The sequence below is a fragment of the Equus caballus genome, chromosome 5 (assembly GCF_041296265.1).
Source record: "Equus caballus isolate H_3958 breed thoroughbred chromosome 5, TB-T2T, whole genome shotgun sequence".
Classification (NCBI taxonomy): domain Eukaryota; kingdom Metazoa; phylum Chordata; class Mammalia; order Perissodactyla; family Equidae; genus Equus; species Equus caballus.
The window spans coordinates 91,364,056-91,381,442 of record NC_091688.1 but is presented as its reverse complement, the minus strand read 5'-3'; the positions used below and the strand labels follow the sequence as shown (position 1 = coordinate 91,381,442).

The 17,387-nt window shown below is 37.8% G+C and overlaps 1 long non-coding RNA gene across 2 annotated transcripts in view; it reads right to left on the bottom strand.

Annotated features, from left to right (window-relative positions):
* Positions 1-200: 200 nt before the first annotated feature.
* The window catches only part of LOC138924149 (uncharacterized), a 102,177-nt gene continuing 84,990 nt past the window's right edge, over positions 201-17,387 (bottom strand). For both annotated transcript variants that reach the window (XR_011438877.1, XR_011438876.1), the window contains exon 3: positions 201-329. This is a non-coding gene — a long non-coding RNA (uncharacterized lncRNA). The remainder of the gene's footprint in view (positions 330-17,387) is intronic.

The following is a 17,387-nucleotide window of genomic DNA, read 5'->3' as shown; positions in this document are numbered from 1 at the left end:
CACAACCCACAAAAGAAAAAATTGAAAAATTGGACTTCATAACAATTGAAAACTTTTCTTATGAGAAAAACACTCTTAAGGGAACCAAAAATGAGCCACAGTTTGGGACAAATATTTGCATATCACATACTAACAAAAGATTTTTACCCAGGAATGTCTCAGCTTAGGCTGCTGCAATAAAATACCATAGACTGTGTGGCTTAACCAACAGACATTTATTTCTCAATTCTGAAGGATGGGAAGTCAAAGATCAAGGTGCTCGTCAGTTCAGTTTCTGGTGAGAACTCTCTTCCTGGCTTGCAGATGACTATCTCTGACAGTGTCCTCACCTAGTGGAGGAAGAGAAAGAGAGACAGACAGACAGACAGACTGAGAGAGAGAAAATGGCAGGGTTCTCTGGTTTCTTCTCATAAGGGCATTAATCCCATCATGAGAACCCCACCTCCATAATATCATCTAAACCTAATTACCTCCCAAAAACCCCACCTCCTAGTACCATCACATTGATTTAGGGCTTCAAAATACAAAATTTGGGCACAAACATTTGGTCCATAACAAGAATATATAAAGACTTCTCAAAACTTAATAATGAGAAACCAAAAACTCAATGTAAAAGTAAGCAAAAGAGTTGGATGGTGTATTAGTCAGAGTTCCAGGGGAGGTCAGTGTTTTTCTTAAGGCCTTCAACTGATTGGATGAGGCCCACCTACATTATAGAGGGTAATCTGCTTTACTCAAAATGCACTGATTTAAATGTTAATCTTATCTAAAAAATATCTTCACAGTAAATCTGTTTGACCAAACATCTGGGTACTGTGGCCTAGCCAAGTTCACATATAAAATTAACCATCAGACATTTCTCCAACAAAAATATATGGATTAAAATAAGCATTTGAGATGATGGTCAACATCATTAGTCACTAGGGAAACGAAAATTAAAACCACATTGAAATACCACCACCTACATACCTGTTAGAATGGCTTAAAAAATCCAGTAAATGAAAAAACAAAAGCAAAGCAACAAAAAACGGCAAGAGATCACAATATTAAATGCTGGTGAGGATGTGTAGCAGCTTAAATGCTCATGTGTTGTAGAAAAGAATGCAAAATAGTACAGCTACACTGGAAACAGTTGAGCAGTTTCTTATAATGTTAAGCATACACTTACCCTATGACCCAGCATATCTCACTCCTATACATTTAAACAAAAAAAAAACTTATGTTCTGAACAAAAACCTGTACATGAATATTTACATTGACATTATTTATAATCACCCCAAACTGGAAACGGCCAAAATGTCTTTCAGTAAGTGAAAAGATTAATTGTGGTACATCCTTACAATGAAATATTACTCTACAACAAAAAGAAATAAACTATCATTTACACAATATGGATGAATCTCAAATGCATTATACTACGTGAAAGAAGCCAGCACAAAAAGTTACATATTGTTTGACTCCATTTATCTGATAAGTTTTAAAAGGCAAAACCATGGGGATGCAGAACAGATCAGAGATTGCCAGAGGTTGGGTTTGTTGGGGGCGTTGGCTGCAAATGAGCAGCATGAAAGAATTTTGGGGACTGATAGAATTGTTCTGTATCCTATTTATGGTGGTGGTTACCCAAATCTACATCTGAATTAAAACTCAAAACTGTACACAAAAAGTGAACTTTTTGAATGTGAACCAAAATAATAATAATTAAGTTTTTCAAAACTGGACAGCTGAAGCTCATCCTTTGTCCCTTCTACTTTTTCTTGGGATTGTGAGTGCCAACTTGGACTGCGAAAATATGGATGGTGGAAATTACTTGGAAATAGACAACATACTAGCCCAGTATGGCCTATTATTTGGGGGTTTTCTATTAGTGACATTCAAAACTATTCAAAATAATATAGTCAGTATTTTTCCTTCATGATTCCCCAAGAACTTGGTAACATGTATGTACTCAACAAACAACTACCGGACAAAGAAATATTAATTATATGAAATATTACCTCAATTATCAAAATATTGTACTCCTCACTTTAAATGTTGTTAGAAATATTTCACTAATGAGTTGAAAGAGAAGTGTTTGCCATATCATTCTTCTCTGGTAAAATGAAGGATTTGGTTGAGCCCATCTTGGATAAATCAGGCATTGTGTCTGTGGATCCGCCACACCAAATAATCCACTCAACTGGCTTCAAACCACTCAATTTAAAGCACTCAGACTCTCTCCTGGCTCAGGTTTACCAGGATTCTGATTGATGAAAATCCTGTTTTAGGGACTCTGAGTTCCCAAACACTCCTATCTGTTGGAATCTTAGAATCTCTCTCTCTCTCTTTTTTTTTTCTTCCTTAAGGACGATTCTCCCTGAGATAACATCTGTGACAATCTTCCTCTATTTTGTATGTGGGACGCCACCACAGCATGGCTGCCCAGGGATCCAAACTTGTGCACCTGGGCTGCCAAAGCAGAGCACACTGGACTTAACCACTGTGCCACGGCACCAGCCCCTAGAATCTCTTTTTACGTTGACAAAAATAGGCAAAAATTCAGAGGTGCTTTTATTTTGAAGTAAGCTTTGCCAAATCCTGTGAACCTAACTTATCATCTTCCTGTGTCTTAAGTTACAAGTGCTTCAGACCTAAGCACTTTCTGTGAAAGTCAGAACTACACTTCAACAATCTTCTTGAAATCCATTTGTTCATTCAATAAACATATATTTTCCACTATAAGGTTTCAGTCTGGAATTTGGAAGCTGGCTCTGGTTTCATCCTGTCTAGTCTGTCTACTCTCTTCATCATATATATCACCACACACACACACATACACACGCACACATCTGGCTACTCCATTTGGGGGACAAAGGTTCTATTTAATACTTTTCATATCCTTGTCTGCATCCACCCAGCCCTAGCACTTGCATGGTATTTAGCCCGTGGTAAACACTAAAAATATTTCTTAAATTAATAACAATAACAGAAACTGTAATTCAAAAGACTATGAAAGAAGACGTAAATATTATTATGGCAAGTAATTGAAGAAAGGGAAGAAGGAAGTGGACAGACATTTTCAGCAACATATTTATCAGTTGTTTGCCCCTCCCTGGGCCTTTGTTTTATGCATTTATGGTTCCTCTTGTGCCATAGCTGCTGCTGGACTCTAGAAATTAGACCTCTTTTCTGCAACGGTTCAAAACCTGCTTATGGTTTTGGATCAAAATCGGGGTAGCACTTTGAGGCCTAAGGCTTCTGAACTCTAACAACAAGAGGACGTTGGATCAAAGTGTCACTAGCAGAACACCTATTTTGTGTAGAATGAGTAAATCCTGGAGAGCTAAAGTTTTTCAGAATTTCTGTGTCTGACTTTTTTGACGTTATTTTAAAACTTTGATGTAGTTTAGCTGGTTCACTTTTCTAAGTCTATATTCATTTATCACAATCACTCTTCAATAGCATTTTTATGGGAAATTTGAACTCTTGCTGAAAAGAAGTTTAACATTTTTTTAAGTTGGGATACTCCCAATTAAAAATTCATTAATTCAGTCAGTCAGTAAATACGAGTATATATTACATGTAGGGAGAGAAGTAAATAAATCTGTGTTCTAGGAGTTTACCACCTAGCAGCAGAGATAAATATGTACCTTGAAAATTACAATTTGAAAAGCATGATAAGAGGTTCTGATTCCAATGATAGCATGCTAACTTGTACTAGACTAAATTTTACTGGCAAGAACAAAAAGAAAAGCTGGGTAAAATATGAATCAAAAAAACCTTTTGGAAAACCTCAGGAAACCATCAAGGAAGCAAGGATATGAGGAACCAAGATCCTTAGAGTAGGGAAGTACAAAGAGATAAGAATGACATTTAGCTCTGCTTTTCCCTTCAAAGCATTTGCTGATTTATAGGCAGCCTCTGAAAGGCTGAGAAGCTAAGCAAATTTTTTATCAGCCTAATGGAGCTTGGGAGTAAAAAATTCAACTTCAAGGTCCACCAAAAAGAGGGCTATGGTAAACATCTAAGGCTTTCAGTTGAGACCCCTGAAGGATTACTCCCTAGAAGAAAGGCTGACAAGAAATAGACCAGCCCATATGAAACCAGATTCTAATCTCAACCTCAGATTGAATTAAAGTGATTTGCCCTCTCCTGCCAGAAAAAAATAAACCCTCTCTGAAGAAAAATAATGTGACCCAGAGTCAAATTATTTCTATATTTTTTCTAATGCAAAATCCAAATTTTTTAAAAAATAAAAATCTATTAGACAAACCAGCAGAAGAGATCCATAAGGGATATAGCAAACAATGAAAATGAACCCATGGGAAGTAAAATATTAGAGTTATGATCTATAAAACAAAATAACTGTGTCTAATATATTCAAGGAAAAATATGGCAAGGTGAACACTTCAACAGATAACTAAAATATCAAATAGAAATTCTACAACAGAAAACTTCAAAAAGACTTAATAGATGGCTTCAATATCCGACTAGACATAGCTGAAGAGAGGACTAGTGAATTGGAAGATAGGTCAGCAGTAAATATACACGTTGAGCCACAAGAAAAAGATTAACATACGTGTAATTTAAGTCCCCGAAGGGGAAGAGAATATTTGAAGATAAATGGCCAAGAAATTTTCCAAAACAAAAAAGACATCAAGTCACAGATTCAAGAAGTACTTTGAACCCCAAGAAGGATGAAAACAAAGAAAGCAACACATCAAGTGTTTAATCACATCATAATATAACTGGGAAAAAAAACAAAGAGAAAAATCTTCAAAGCAGCCAGAGGAAGAAAAGGCACATTAATTTCAAAAAAGCAAAACTAATGCTGACAGATGGCTTCTCAATAGACATAATGAACCTAGAAGATAATTTAATGCTGTCTTCAAAATTGTTAACCTTAAATTTTATAACCAGTAATGAAGTAAAAACAAAGACATTTTCACACAAATGAATTTGTTATCAGTAAACCTGGGCTGAAATAAATATGAAAGGATTTAAGACAGAAGATAGAAACTTATCTCAAATAGAAACACAGAAACATAGGAAGTAATGAAGAACAATAGAAAGGATAAATATGTAAGTAAATTAATATTGATGTCATAAAACAATAATAATGATCTATTTATGGAATATGAAATATTTGTTAAATAGAAATATATGACACAATAACTAATAAGCATGGAAAGGATAAATAGAGTTAAATTTTTCTAGGGCCGGCCCAGTGGCATAGTGGTTAAGTTTACACACTCTGTTGCAGCAGCTCAGGGTTGTTCAGATCCTGGGTGCTGACCTACACACAGCTCATCAAGCCATGCTGTGGCAGAGTCCTACATGCAAAAAATAGAGGGGGCTGGCTTGGTGGCATAGCAGTTAAGTGCACACGTTCCACTTTGGCAGCCCAGGGTTCACTGGTTCAGATCCCAGGTGCGGACATGGCACACCTTGGCAAGCCATGCTGTGGCAGGCGTCCCACATATAAAGTAGAGGAAGATGGGCACAGATGTTAGCTCAGGGCCAGTCTTCCTCAGCGAAAAGAGGAGGACTGGCAGCAGTTAGCTCAGGGCTAATCTTCCTCAAAAAAAAAAAAAAATAGAGCAATATTAGCACAGATGTTAGCTCAGGGACAATCTTCCTCAAGCAAAAAAAGAGGAAGATTGGCAACAGATGTTAGCTCAGGGCAAATCTTCCTCAAAAAAAAAATCTAAATATCTCATATTGTCCAGGAAATGATAAAAGTACAAATTTATATTCAACTTTAATAAGTCAAAGATGAATCACAATCTTGAGGTAACCACAAAAATAAAAGATTATATAACTAACAAGCTAATAGAAATAGAAAATATGACAAGAATACTTAATCCAAAAGAGGGCAATAAAGTACAGGTGAAGGAATATAGAACAAATAGGACAAATTCAGTCTGAATAGTAAGATAGTAGGTTTAAAATTCAATATATCAGTAAATAAATTGAATGAACTAATTGATAAATAATAACATAGGAAAAATATGCTGTATATGAAAGATACAACTTAAATATAAGTACACAGAATAGTTGGACATAAAAAGACAAAAACAGGCATACAGTACAAACACCAATCAAAGAAAGTTGATGTATCTGGACCAACCTCAAAGTAGACTTGAATGTAAAAAGCATCACTAGAGACACAGGAGAACACATCACAATAAAATGGTCAGTCCACCAGACAGATACAGTTTATATTCACCTAATTTCAAATTTGTATCCATCTAGCAACAGAGCCTCAAAATATGCACAGCAAAAATTGACAAATAGAATGAGAAGTGGACAAATCCACAACCATACTGGGAGATTTAAATAAACTATGTTCAGTAACTGAAAGAAAAAGCAATTAAAAACTCAGCAAAAATCTAGAACTTTTGATTCATATAAATAACAAAATTATCATAAAATATGTAGAATAATGTACCCAAAAATAACAGAATACACATTCTTTTTAAGCACACATGGATGATTTTCCAAAATTGAGCATATAATAAACCATGATGTAAGTCTCTAAACATTTCAAAGTATTGAAACTGTACCAAGGATTATCTTGTCAGAGTGGAATAATGCCATAAATAAAAAAGATAGCTAGAGAATTACCAAGTATTTGGAAATTAAACAATATATATCCTTCCAAATAACCCATGGGTCAAAGAGGAAAGTTTCAAAGCAAATTAGAAAATATTTTGAACTAAATCATAATGATGATATGACTTCTTAAGACTTATGCGATCCAGCTAAAGATATCCACAGGGGGAAATGTATTATTTAAATGTACAGATTAGGAAAGAAGGCTAAAAAGCTATGAACTAAGCCTCCATCTCAAGAAGGTAGAAAATGAAGATCAAAATAAATCCAAAGAAAGTAGAAGGATAGAAACATACGCAATCCTAAGACCACAGTGAGGAGCCACTTAGGGAAAATTCCTTCTTTTATAAAGTTCAAACCATCTGACTATTCCCAACTGTGTCTCTGCATTTTTGTCATCCTTTGGCTTTAGGTAGCTCCTCGCAATTTACAGAGCATTGAGGCTCCTTGATTTTCTTCCATTGTGTCTGTCACCACCATTCCTGGTGACATAGAAGTAACCAATATGTTGAACAAGCAATTTAAGATTATAAGTAACACACAACTTTGTGCCTCCTATAGTCCCCTTAAACTTTGAGTAGAGGTTATTTTCCTTTGCCCCAGGGTAAAGACTCAGATTTTCTGGTCACTTTCAAGTAATATACCATCACCTGGCCACTTAAGTCATTAAAAACAAGCCTAAATTCAGAAATGAAAATATTTTGTCCCATGTAACAGTGAATATTCTGAATATGATTTAGCGACCAAGTCTTCTCCCCTCCCCCACCTCTTCCTGGCTTCAGGCTAGACCCTTATACTCTCTGTTCTCCTGTTAGCCTCCTCTCCCATTGGCTCTGCTGTTTGGCTCCCCACTGGAGTCTTGGGTTTGGGTATGTGAAGGGAAGAAGGGCAAGGAAATAAAGCTGTTCTTATTTGGGTGGGGGATGTGAAGGCTTGGAGGATGTTAACCGGCTGACTCTCTTACTGGAACTCTTCAAAGGTTCCCTCTCTCCTGCAATTCTCTTGACTTGGTTGATGGATCTACGTTCTGGGTGCTTCCATTGCTGCCAGAACCTGTGGCAGTAGAGACACAGCTTCACTCTCATGGCTATGGCACCAAAGCAGGCATAGTTTATTAAACTGTACACTCATGTTTCTTGCTCTTTTTTATATGTCTATTTATTTAACAATAAAACACATTTTTTTAAGAAGAACGCAAGGAATTTTTTTTATAGCATTTGAACATGTAGAAAGGAAGATCAGGAGGAAGAAGAGAGTTGACAGAAGCAAGGGATGGGAAAGACAGGTGATGGGGTGGCAGGAAGGGAGGGAACATTAATAGGTAAAATTAAAAGGAGCAAGAATTAAAGAGTGTCTCTTCTCTCAAGAGCGAAGACTTCAGAGCTCTCTGTCTTAATCCTCACATCAGTTCTGTGAGGTAAGTGCTATCATTATTTTCCCTTTACAAATGAAAAAAGTGAGGTTCAGAGAAGGTAAGTAAGTTGCCCGAGGTCATATTGCGAACAAGCAACAAAGCAGGATTTTGTTCTAGGTCTGGCTGACTGCAAAGCCTAAGCTCTTTACAACTCATCAGGGAGAATAAGGTCGAGAGGGAAGGACAGAGGAGAATCAAGCTAGAACTTTAGTGCAAACTTGTTTCAACAGCCCAGTCCTCCACAACTTGGGCTCCAGGGCATCCTGAGGGCTTCTGATCCCTTCAATTGTTGGTGCTTCTGCTTTAGAGGCTTGGCCTTGCCTGGGTCTGCGAATTCTTACCGCTGTGTGACCACAAGGACACTTGCAATAAGTGAGAGATGGGTGAAGCAGCAAAGAGGATGGGAATTGCATTCGGCTGAGAATAATGCTAAATAGGTAAGCAAAGTGAAAAGAGACTGGGGAAGAGATGGAGAAGCCAAGGAAAACTGCAGAATACAGGATCCAGTAGCAGGGAGTAAAAGGTGGTCAGGTAAAGGGGAGAGGATGCTCAGGTAATTCCTCAAGTAGCAGCATCCTCCATTATCAACTTTTGCATGCACTCGGGCTAGCTGGCTCTGATTAAAGGACCAGAGTTAGAGGACAACAGCTACACCCATTACTGCTCTTGTTACCACTGCTGCATCCCCCTCCCCCCACCAAACTGATCTCTAGGCTTGATGCTTTATTTTTTCAGGATTGTTTTTCTTTTATTCTCCATTTTTTTTTTTGTCCTGTGCTCCTTGAACCCACCAGGAAGCTTTGAGGAACCTCACCCTTGCCTAGCCACATGATCATAAGGTCTATGACCTTGCTGGGTACCTCTCTCTTCTTAGTCTTGCTGGTCATATTAGCTACTCATTGAGCTAACCAGTTAGTGGTTATGGCAGACTACTGCTGCAGCAGATCATTTCACGTTTCCAATTTGACTGATATACATAAGAATTTCTGATGTCATCCAGTGCATTCCTCTTTGGTTGGCAAGTCATCTACTGGTCTGTTCTTAGCACACCATCTTGCCTCAGGTTTTTTTTCCCTTTTCTTTTTTTCTGATGAAGACTCACCCTGAGCTAACATCCATTGCCAATCCTCCTCTTTTTTTTGCTTGAGGAAGATTAGCCCTGAGCTAACATTTGTGCCAATCTTCCTCTATTTTTTTGTACGTGGGACACCTCTACAGCGTGGCTGGCCAATGGAGTAGGTCCCCACCTGGGATTTGAACCCACGAACCCAGGCGGCCGAAGTGGAGTGCATGGAACTTTAACCACTCGACCACAGGGCCAGGCCCCTACCTCAGGTTTTGAGTAGGCAGGAAAACTTCTGGTGAGCCTTTCATGAAAAAGCCGGCTCCTCTAGAAACCATGGATCCCCTCTTCTATGATTCTATCTTGCTTTTTTCTTTTAAACTTTCCTGTTGTCAGATCTTCCTGCCAGCCATTGAAGCCATGCCTCTAACCACATCAAAGCCTGTTATGAAATAGATTCTAGTACTTTTTAAATTACAGGCAGGAGAGCTGTGGTTAAAATCTTAGGCTCTGGAATCAGAAGACATGGCTTTCACATCCTGGCTCCAACTTACTTCATGTCTGGCCTGGAGCAAAACACTGCCGATAATGAAGCTGGTGCCTATCTCTCATGTGTCGGGTGCTTGCTTGTGCTAGGCAGGTTGCTAAGAACTTTTCACACTTTATCTCATTTAGCACTAACGACAACTCAAGGGAATCCAATAAACACCCACATTGTCAGAGGAGGAATCTGAGGCTTTCAAATTCACCACTTCATAAAGTGTATAACTTTGGGCAAGTTACATAATCTCTCTAAGCTTCGTCTACGAATGCTAAAATACCTAATTTCCGTAGCTATTGACTCGATTAAATGAGTTGATGCATATAAAGAACTTGGCCTATAGCGAGTCAAATAAGTGTTATCTGCTAATACTGTTATTACCCTCCACTCTCCCATATGAGAATTATTTACATATGATATGAAGAAACCAAAAGAATTACCTGGCCAATTAGATCTAAGAGATACAACCAAACTGAGTTGTTCAGACCAAAGCCTTCATTTTGGTGACAGTTGATAATATCCACTTCAATTTGCATTATGAAAGCAGAATTTAAGACACAAACTTGTGGGCATAGGTATCATGTTGAAGATAAGCAAATAATCTGGGATCATTTTAAAAATACTAGAAATGTCCTTGAGTCACCCAGTGATAATTAGGCAGACAGATGTCCCTTCCCACCTGCTTCCTCACCCTCATCTCCACACCCAACTATCTGAGGAAGTTCCAGGTGCCACAGCCGCCAGTCCAGTTCATAGCCCATACGATGTTCTATTGAACAACCCAAGCTCAGCTTCCCCACCGAGGACCACACAGATGCAGCTCTCCTTGCTTAGTGAAGCGTTTTGTTTATCACTCTGGGCATCTATGGTCTCACGACTCCAGAGGGAAGAATCAATGCCATCACTATTCATTTCCGTCTACATGACACCTCAAAGAGATGCCCTTCACAATGACACCATCTTATTCTAACGCTTTACACAATGTATTCTTCTGTCTCATTAATAATTTGAGTGACAATGATAAAAGATGCCCTGAAATTCAACTTGCCTGTCTCTGGTCCTGCTTTCTAGCAATTCCAATTATGTCCAGACGTTTTCCGGCTCCCTCCACCTCCAGACACTCACAAGGGAAAAAAAACATTCTTTATCTTACTTTTTGTTGCCGATGGTGTGCTATTTACAGAGAGGATGATTAGTTCCATGTTTTCATGTGGTTTCTGGTTCCAAATTCTTAAATTTATCATAAAACAATCAAACCATATTGGCCAGCACATGTACCAAAAGTGGCTTTCCCTCATCAATAAGTGACAGAAATAAATTTAAACCCTCTGAACTTTCTTGTGATACATACATAAGAACTTTTTAAATTAATTTTTTAGTGAGGTAACATTGGTTAATAACATTATGTAAATTTCATGTGTACATCATTATATTTCAATTTCTGTGTAGACTACATCATGTTCACCACCCAAAGTCTAATTACCATCCATCACCACACACACATGCCCTTTTACCCCCTTCACCATTCCCACTCCCCTCTTCCCTTCTGGTAAACAGCAATCTGTTCTCTGTGTCTATCTGTTTCTGTGTTGTTTTCTGTTTTGTCTTCCACATATGAGTGAAATCATAGCGTATTTGGCTTTCACTGTCTGATTTATTTTGCTTAGCATAGTGCCCTCAAGTTGTGTTGTTACACAACACATCCGTGTTGTTACAAATAGCAAGATTTCATCTTTTATTATGGTTGAGAACTATTCCATTGCATATATATATACCACATCTTCTTTATCCATTCATCCATTGATGGGCACTTAGGTTGTTTCCAAACCTTGGCTACTGTGAATAATGCTACAATGAACATAGGGGTGCATATATCTTTTTGAATTAGTGTTTTCACATTCCTTTTTTTTTTTTTTAGATTTTTATTTTTTCCTTTTTTCTCCCCAAAGCCCCCCAGTACATAGTTGTATATTCTTTGTTGTGGGTCCTTCTAGTTGTGGCATGTGGGATGCTGCCTCAGCGTGGTTTGATGAGCGGTGCCATATCCACGCCCAGGATTCGAACCAACGAAACACTGGGCCGCCTGCAACGCAGCACGCGAACTTAACCACTCGGCCACGGGGCCAGCCCCTCACATTCCTTTTTTTTTGATGAAGATTATCCCTGAACTAACATCTGCCACCAATCCTCTTCTTTTTTTTTTTGCTAAGGAAGATTGGCCTTGAGCTAACATGCCCATCTTCCTCTATTTCATATGTGGGACACCTGCCACAGCATGGCTTGATAAGCGGTGCATAGGTCTGCACCTGGGATCCAAACTGGTGAACCCCAGGCCACCGAAGCAGAATGTGTGAACTTAACCACTGCACCACCAGGCTGGCCCCCTGTTTTCATGTTCTTTGGATAAATACCCAGAAATGGAATAGCTGGATCATATGGTAGTTCTATTCTTAATTTTCTGAGGACTCTCCATACTGTTTTCATAGTGGCTGCACCAGTTTGCTTTCCCATGAGCAGTGTATGACGGTTCCCTTTTCTCCACATCCTCTCCAACACTTGTTATTCCTTGTTTTTTTTTTTTTTAGTGATAACCATTCTGATGGGCATGAAGTGATATTTCATTGTAGTTTTGATTTGCATTCCCCTAATAATTAGTGGTGTTGAATATCTTTTCATGTGCCTGTTGGCCATCCATATATTTTCTTTAGAGAAATATCTGTTCAGATCCTCTGCCCATTTTTTAATTTGGTTGTTTGGTTTTTTGTTGTTGTTGAGTTGTATGAGTTCTTTATATATTTTGGATATTAACCTCCTATCAGATGTATGGTTTGCAAATATCTTCTCCCAGTTGTTAGGTTGTCTTTTCATTTTGTGGATGGTTTCCTTTGCTGTGCAGAAACTTTTTAGCTTGCTGTAGTCCCATTTGTTTATTTTTTCTTTTGTTTCCTTTGCCTGAGGAGACATAATATTCAGAAAAATATTGTAAAGACTGATGTCAAAGAGCATGCTGCCTATGTTTTATTCTAGGAATTTCATGGTTTCAGGTCTTACATTTGAGTCTTTAATCCACTTTGAGTTAATTTTTGTGTATAGTGTAAGATAATGGTTTACTTTCTTTTGTCTTTTTTTTTTTTTGCATATAGTTATCTTGTGATAGATACATAAGAATGTACTTTTTTAATATTTAAAGAAAAAAATTAAAGAGTTCCTCTTCTGGCCATAACAGGGAAAGGCTGGATTTACCCTTTTGGCTTAAACAAACCAAAAAGTAAATTAAATACAGAAAAGCTTTGTTTTCGAGATACTGAACACCAGGCAACAAAGAACAGCAATCTCCAAGAAATGGGAAACAAATGAGGTGAACCTTATGATCGCTCCAGCTTACTACGTGAAAGAGTTTCCAGGCCATGTCTCAGGGGGAACCCAAGCAAAGTCTAATGGGCACCCTGCTCAGAGAAGAGAAAAGTGAGATTCTAGAGAGACCAAGGCCACCAGCGCTGGCAGCACACAGTACCAGACAGGAGAAAGATGCACAAAGAGAGAATGCATTCAGAGATTCACAGAGGGTCCCCCTAGAGTCTTCAGATGATGCACACACATTGAGACGAGGGAATTAACCACCTAAAAGAATTAGGGAAACAATTGCCAGAGTTCACACAGAGCTATGAATAGTGTCCATTCTTGTTAGTAAAACTGGAAAATTTCACCATTTATAGGGCACTGAGTATAGTACCCAGAAAGTTCTTGATTGAGTAGTAGGGAATAATTAGCCCTAGCTTTAATACCGTTCTGATCCCACCTAGCAAACTTTAAGAGCAAGACCTAAAAGGATTAAACTAAACCCTAATAACTTAACTGTGTCCTGAAATAAAGTTCAAGAATATTCATAGAAATACAAAGACATCCATTACCCAACAAAGTAAAATCGACAATATCTAGCATTCAACAAAAATTCGTAGGAATGCAAAGAAGCAGGAAAATATGAAGAAAAATCAGAAAAAAAATCAATCAATTAAAACAAACTCAGAATTTACAGATTTAGAATTAGCAAAGATATTAAAACAATTATTTTAACTGTTTTCCATATGTTCAAAAAAGTTAAGATGTGAAAGATATATAAAAGATTCATACCAAATTTCTAGACATGAAAACCACAATATGTGGGATTTAAAAGCACTGGATTAAATTAACAGCAGATAATTGAAGAAGAAAAAACTAGTGAACTTGAAGACATAGCAATAGAAGCTGTCCAAAGTGAAATACAGAGAGAAAAAAATAAATTAAAGGGGACACAGCATAGGTCTCATTGACAAGATGACTTTTAATCAAAAAATCTGAAGGAGGCCCGGACATAGCCACAAGGATATCCAAAGGAAGAGTGCCCCAGGCTCTACTGGAAATAAGGAGTCCAGAGATAGTGATTGTAAAGTATTTAACATAGTATGTAGCATGTAACAAGCACTCAAAAGATGCAAGTTATCATCGCTGCTGCTGCTGTTGTCCTTGTTAAACACAGAGTCTGGGACGGAGGAAGGAGAAGGCAACTCATGTATGTAGGGGCTTCTTTTTGCCAGGTGCTCATCCAGGCATTTTCATATATTACCTCATGTAATCCTCACAATAACCCTGTAATATGGGAAACTCCACTTTATAAATAAGAGAGCAGAGGGGCCAGCCCAGCAGCACAGTGGTTAAGTTCCCGCATTCCGCTTTGGCGGCCCAGAGTTCGCTGGTTCACATCCTGGGCGTGGACCTTCACACCGCTTGTCAAGTCATGCTGTGTCAGGCGTCCCACATATAAAGTAGAGGAAGATGGGCATGGACATTAGCTCAGTGACAATCTTCCTCAGCAAAAAGAGGAGGATTGGAGGCAGATGTTAGCTCAGGGTTAATCTTCCTCAAAAAAAAAAAGAGAGAGAGAGCAGAGACTTTGGTGAGTTGAGATATGTAATCAAGGTCACCAAGAGACCAAGATAGAATCATGATTTGACCACAGGGTTCTATTCAAATCTTAGACACTTTCCAATACTCCACGTTGCCACACTTGGAATGTGGGGACTTGATAAGTTAAATGTCCCAAGTTCCTACACATCTCTGTTTTGCCCAGGAGTCACAAATTCAAATGGAGCTACCATGATAAGTGATGTGGGTGGGAGGGAAAATGGTCAGCAGCCAGTATTCAGCCCTGAGCTAATACTGACATAATGGAAGGTAGGCCCAGTGTTACTTGGGCTTCTTCGTAAGGTTTCCCAAGAGAAGCCAGAAATCTATGAAATTTCCTTATATTTAAATTGTTTGTGAAATTTCTTTAATTTTAAACTTTCTATGTGGGCCATTCAAAAGATGACTCTGATCTCAAATAACAGACTTGGAACCACCTGTTTACCACCTCTGGTCTAAATAATTAATTAATTAAATTAATTAATATAAATGTATTATTTGATTATAAAAATGACGCATATATACAGTCAATTAATCTTTGACAAAGGCGCCAAGAATACACAGTGGGAAAAAGTCTCTCCAATAAATGGTGTTTAGAAAACCAGATAGGCACATTGAAAAAAGTGAAATTGGAGACTTATCTCACATCATACACAAAAATCAACTCAAAATCGATTAAAGACTTAAACATAAGACCTGAAACCATAAAACTCCTACAAGGAAACACATGTGAAAAGCTTCATGACATTGGTCCTAACAATGATTTTTTTTTTATATGACACCAAAAGCACAGGCAACAAAAGTAAAATAAACAAGTGGGACTACACCAAACTAAAAAGTTTCTGCACAGCAAAGGAAACAGGTGACAAAATGAAGAGGCAATCTATAGAATGTATGTGTGTGTGTTGGGGGCGGGGGTGGTATTTGCGAACCATATATCGGATGGGGGGTTAGTATCCAGTATGTGTAGGGAACTCATACAACTCAATAGGAAAAAAACCCAAATAATCCAATTAAAAAATGGGCAAATGACCCTAATAGACATTTTTCCAAAGAAGACCCACATATGGCCAACAGGTATATGAAGGGGTGCTTGGCATCACTGATTGTCAGGGGGTACAAATCGGAGCCACAGTGAGACATCACCCTATACCTGTTGGAATGGCTATTTTCAAAAAGTGAAAAGATGACAGATGTTGGTAAGGATGTGAAAAAGGGGAAAATCTTATGCACTGGTGGTAGGAATGTAAATTGGTACAGCCATTATGAGAGATAGCATGAAGTTTCTTCAAATAATTAAAAATGGAGCTATTCAAGTAGAAATCCTGCTTTGGGTGTGTATCTAGAGGAAACAGAATCACTATCCCGAAGAGATATCTGCATTCCCTTGTCCACCGAAGCATTGAACACAATAGCCAGGATATGGAGACAACGTAAGTGTCCATTGACAGGTAAATGGATAAGGAGAATGTGGAGCATATATACAAAGGAATATTATTTAGCCTTGATGTCTACCATTTGCAACAACATGGATGAACCTAGAGGACATTACTGGTGAAATAAACCAGACACAAAAAGACCAATGCTGCATGATCTGACTTACAGGTAAAATCTGAAAAGTTCAAACTCATGGAAACAGAGAGTAGAAGAATGGTTGTCAAGAGACAGGGGTGGGGGAAACAGGGAGATGGTCAAAAGGTACAAACTTTCAGTTTTAGCTTGAATACATTCTGGAGACCTAATGTACAGCATGGTAACTATAGTTAATAATACTGTATTGTATACTTGCAATTTGCCAAGAGAGTCGACCTTAAGTATTCTCACAACACATACACAAAGGATAACTATGTGAGTTGATGGAAATGTGTAATTAATGATTAATGTGGTAACGATTGTGGTTTAACTAATGATTGTGATAATCATTTTAAAATGTATACATTTATCAAAACATCACGTTGTACACCTTAAATATATAAACTTTTTGTCAACTATAACTCAATAAAGCTCGGGGAAAAAAGAAATACATAGTGAATGAATGAAATTTGCCAAAAAAGTAGATCTTAAGTGTTCTCATCACCAAAAAAAGGTAACTATGTGAGGTAATGGATGTGCTCATTACTTGATTGTGGTTGTCATTTCACAATGTATAAGCATATCAAATAATCACATGGTACACCTTAAATATATACAATTTTTACTTGTTGATTATACCTCAATAAATCTGGGGGAAAAAGAAAAAGAAAGAAATACATAATGAGTGTATGAAATAATCTCTCCCAGTATCCCTAAACATCACACTATCCAGTTAAGATTTACTCTGCCGTCTTTGCATCCTCAAACTTCTCACACTCCTATTTTCACATCAATCCCAGGCTGACATCAAAGCCATCCTCTCATCAAGATGCAACTCAAACATCTTGTCCACTGTGAAACCTTTTCTCTTCCATCCTTCTGTTTTCAAACACATTTCTAGGGCTTCTCTACATTTATACTAGAGCCATTTTTGTATCTGTCTCAACCTTCCTATGAAATTGTCCTTTACCTGAGAGCAAACCAGCCTTGTTTTCTGTAGTTTTTCTTTCATCCTACACAATAAATGAAAAACTTTTAAGAAGGTTTTTTAATGAGAAATTTCAAATACACACAAAGGTAAAAGAAATCATGAAATGAACCTGCATTACGCATCACCAAACTTCAGCAATTATCAACGTATCACCAAACTTGTTTTGCTGTACCTCAACAAGCTCTACCTTTTGCTAGTTATTTTTGATAGCTTTCTTTAGATATAATTTACACACTATAAAATTCACCAATTTTAAATGTGGAGTTCAGTG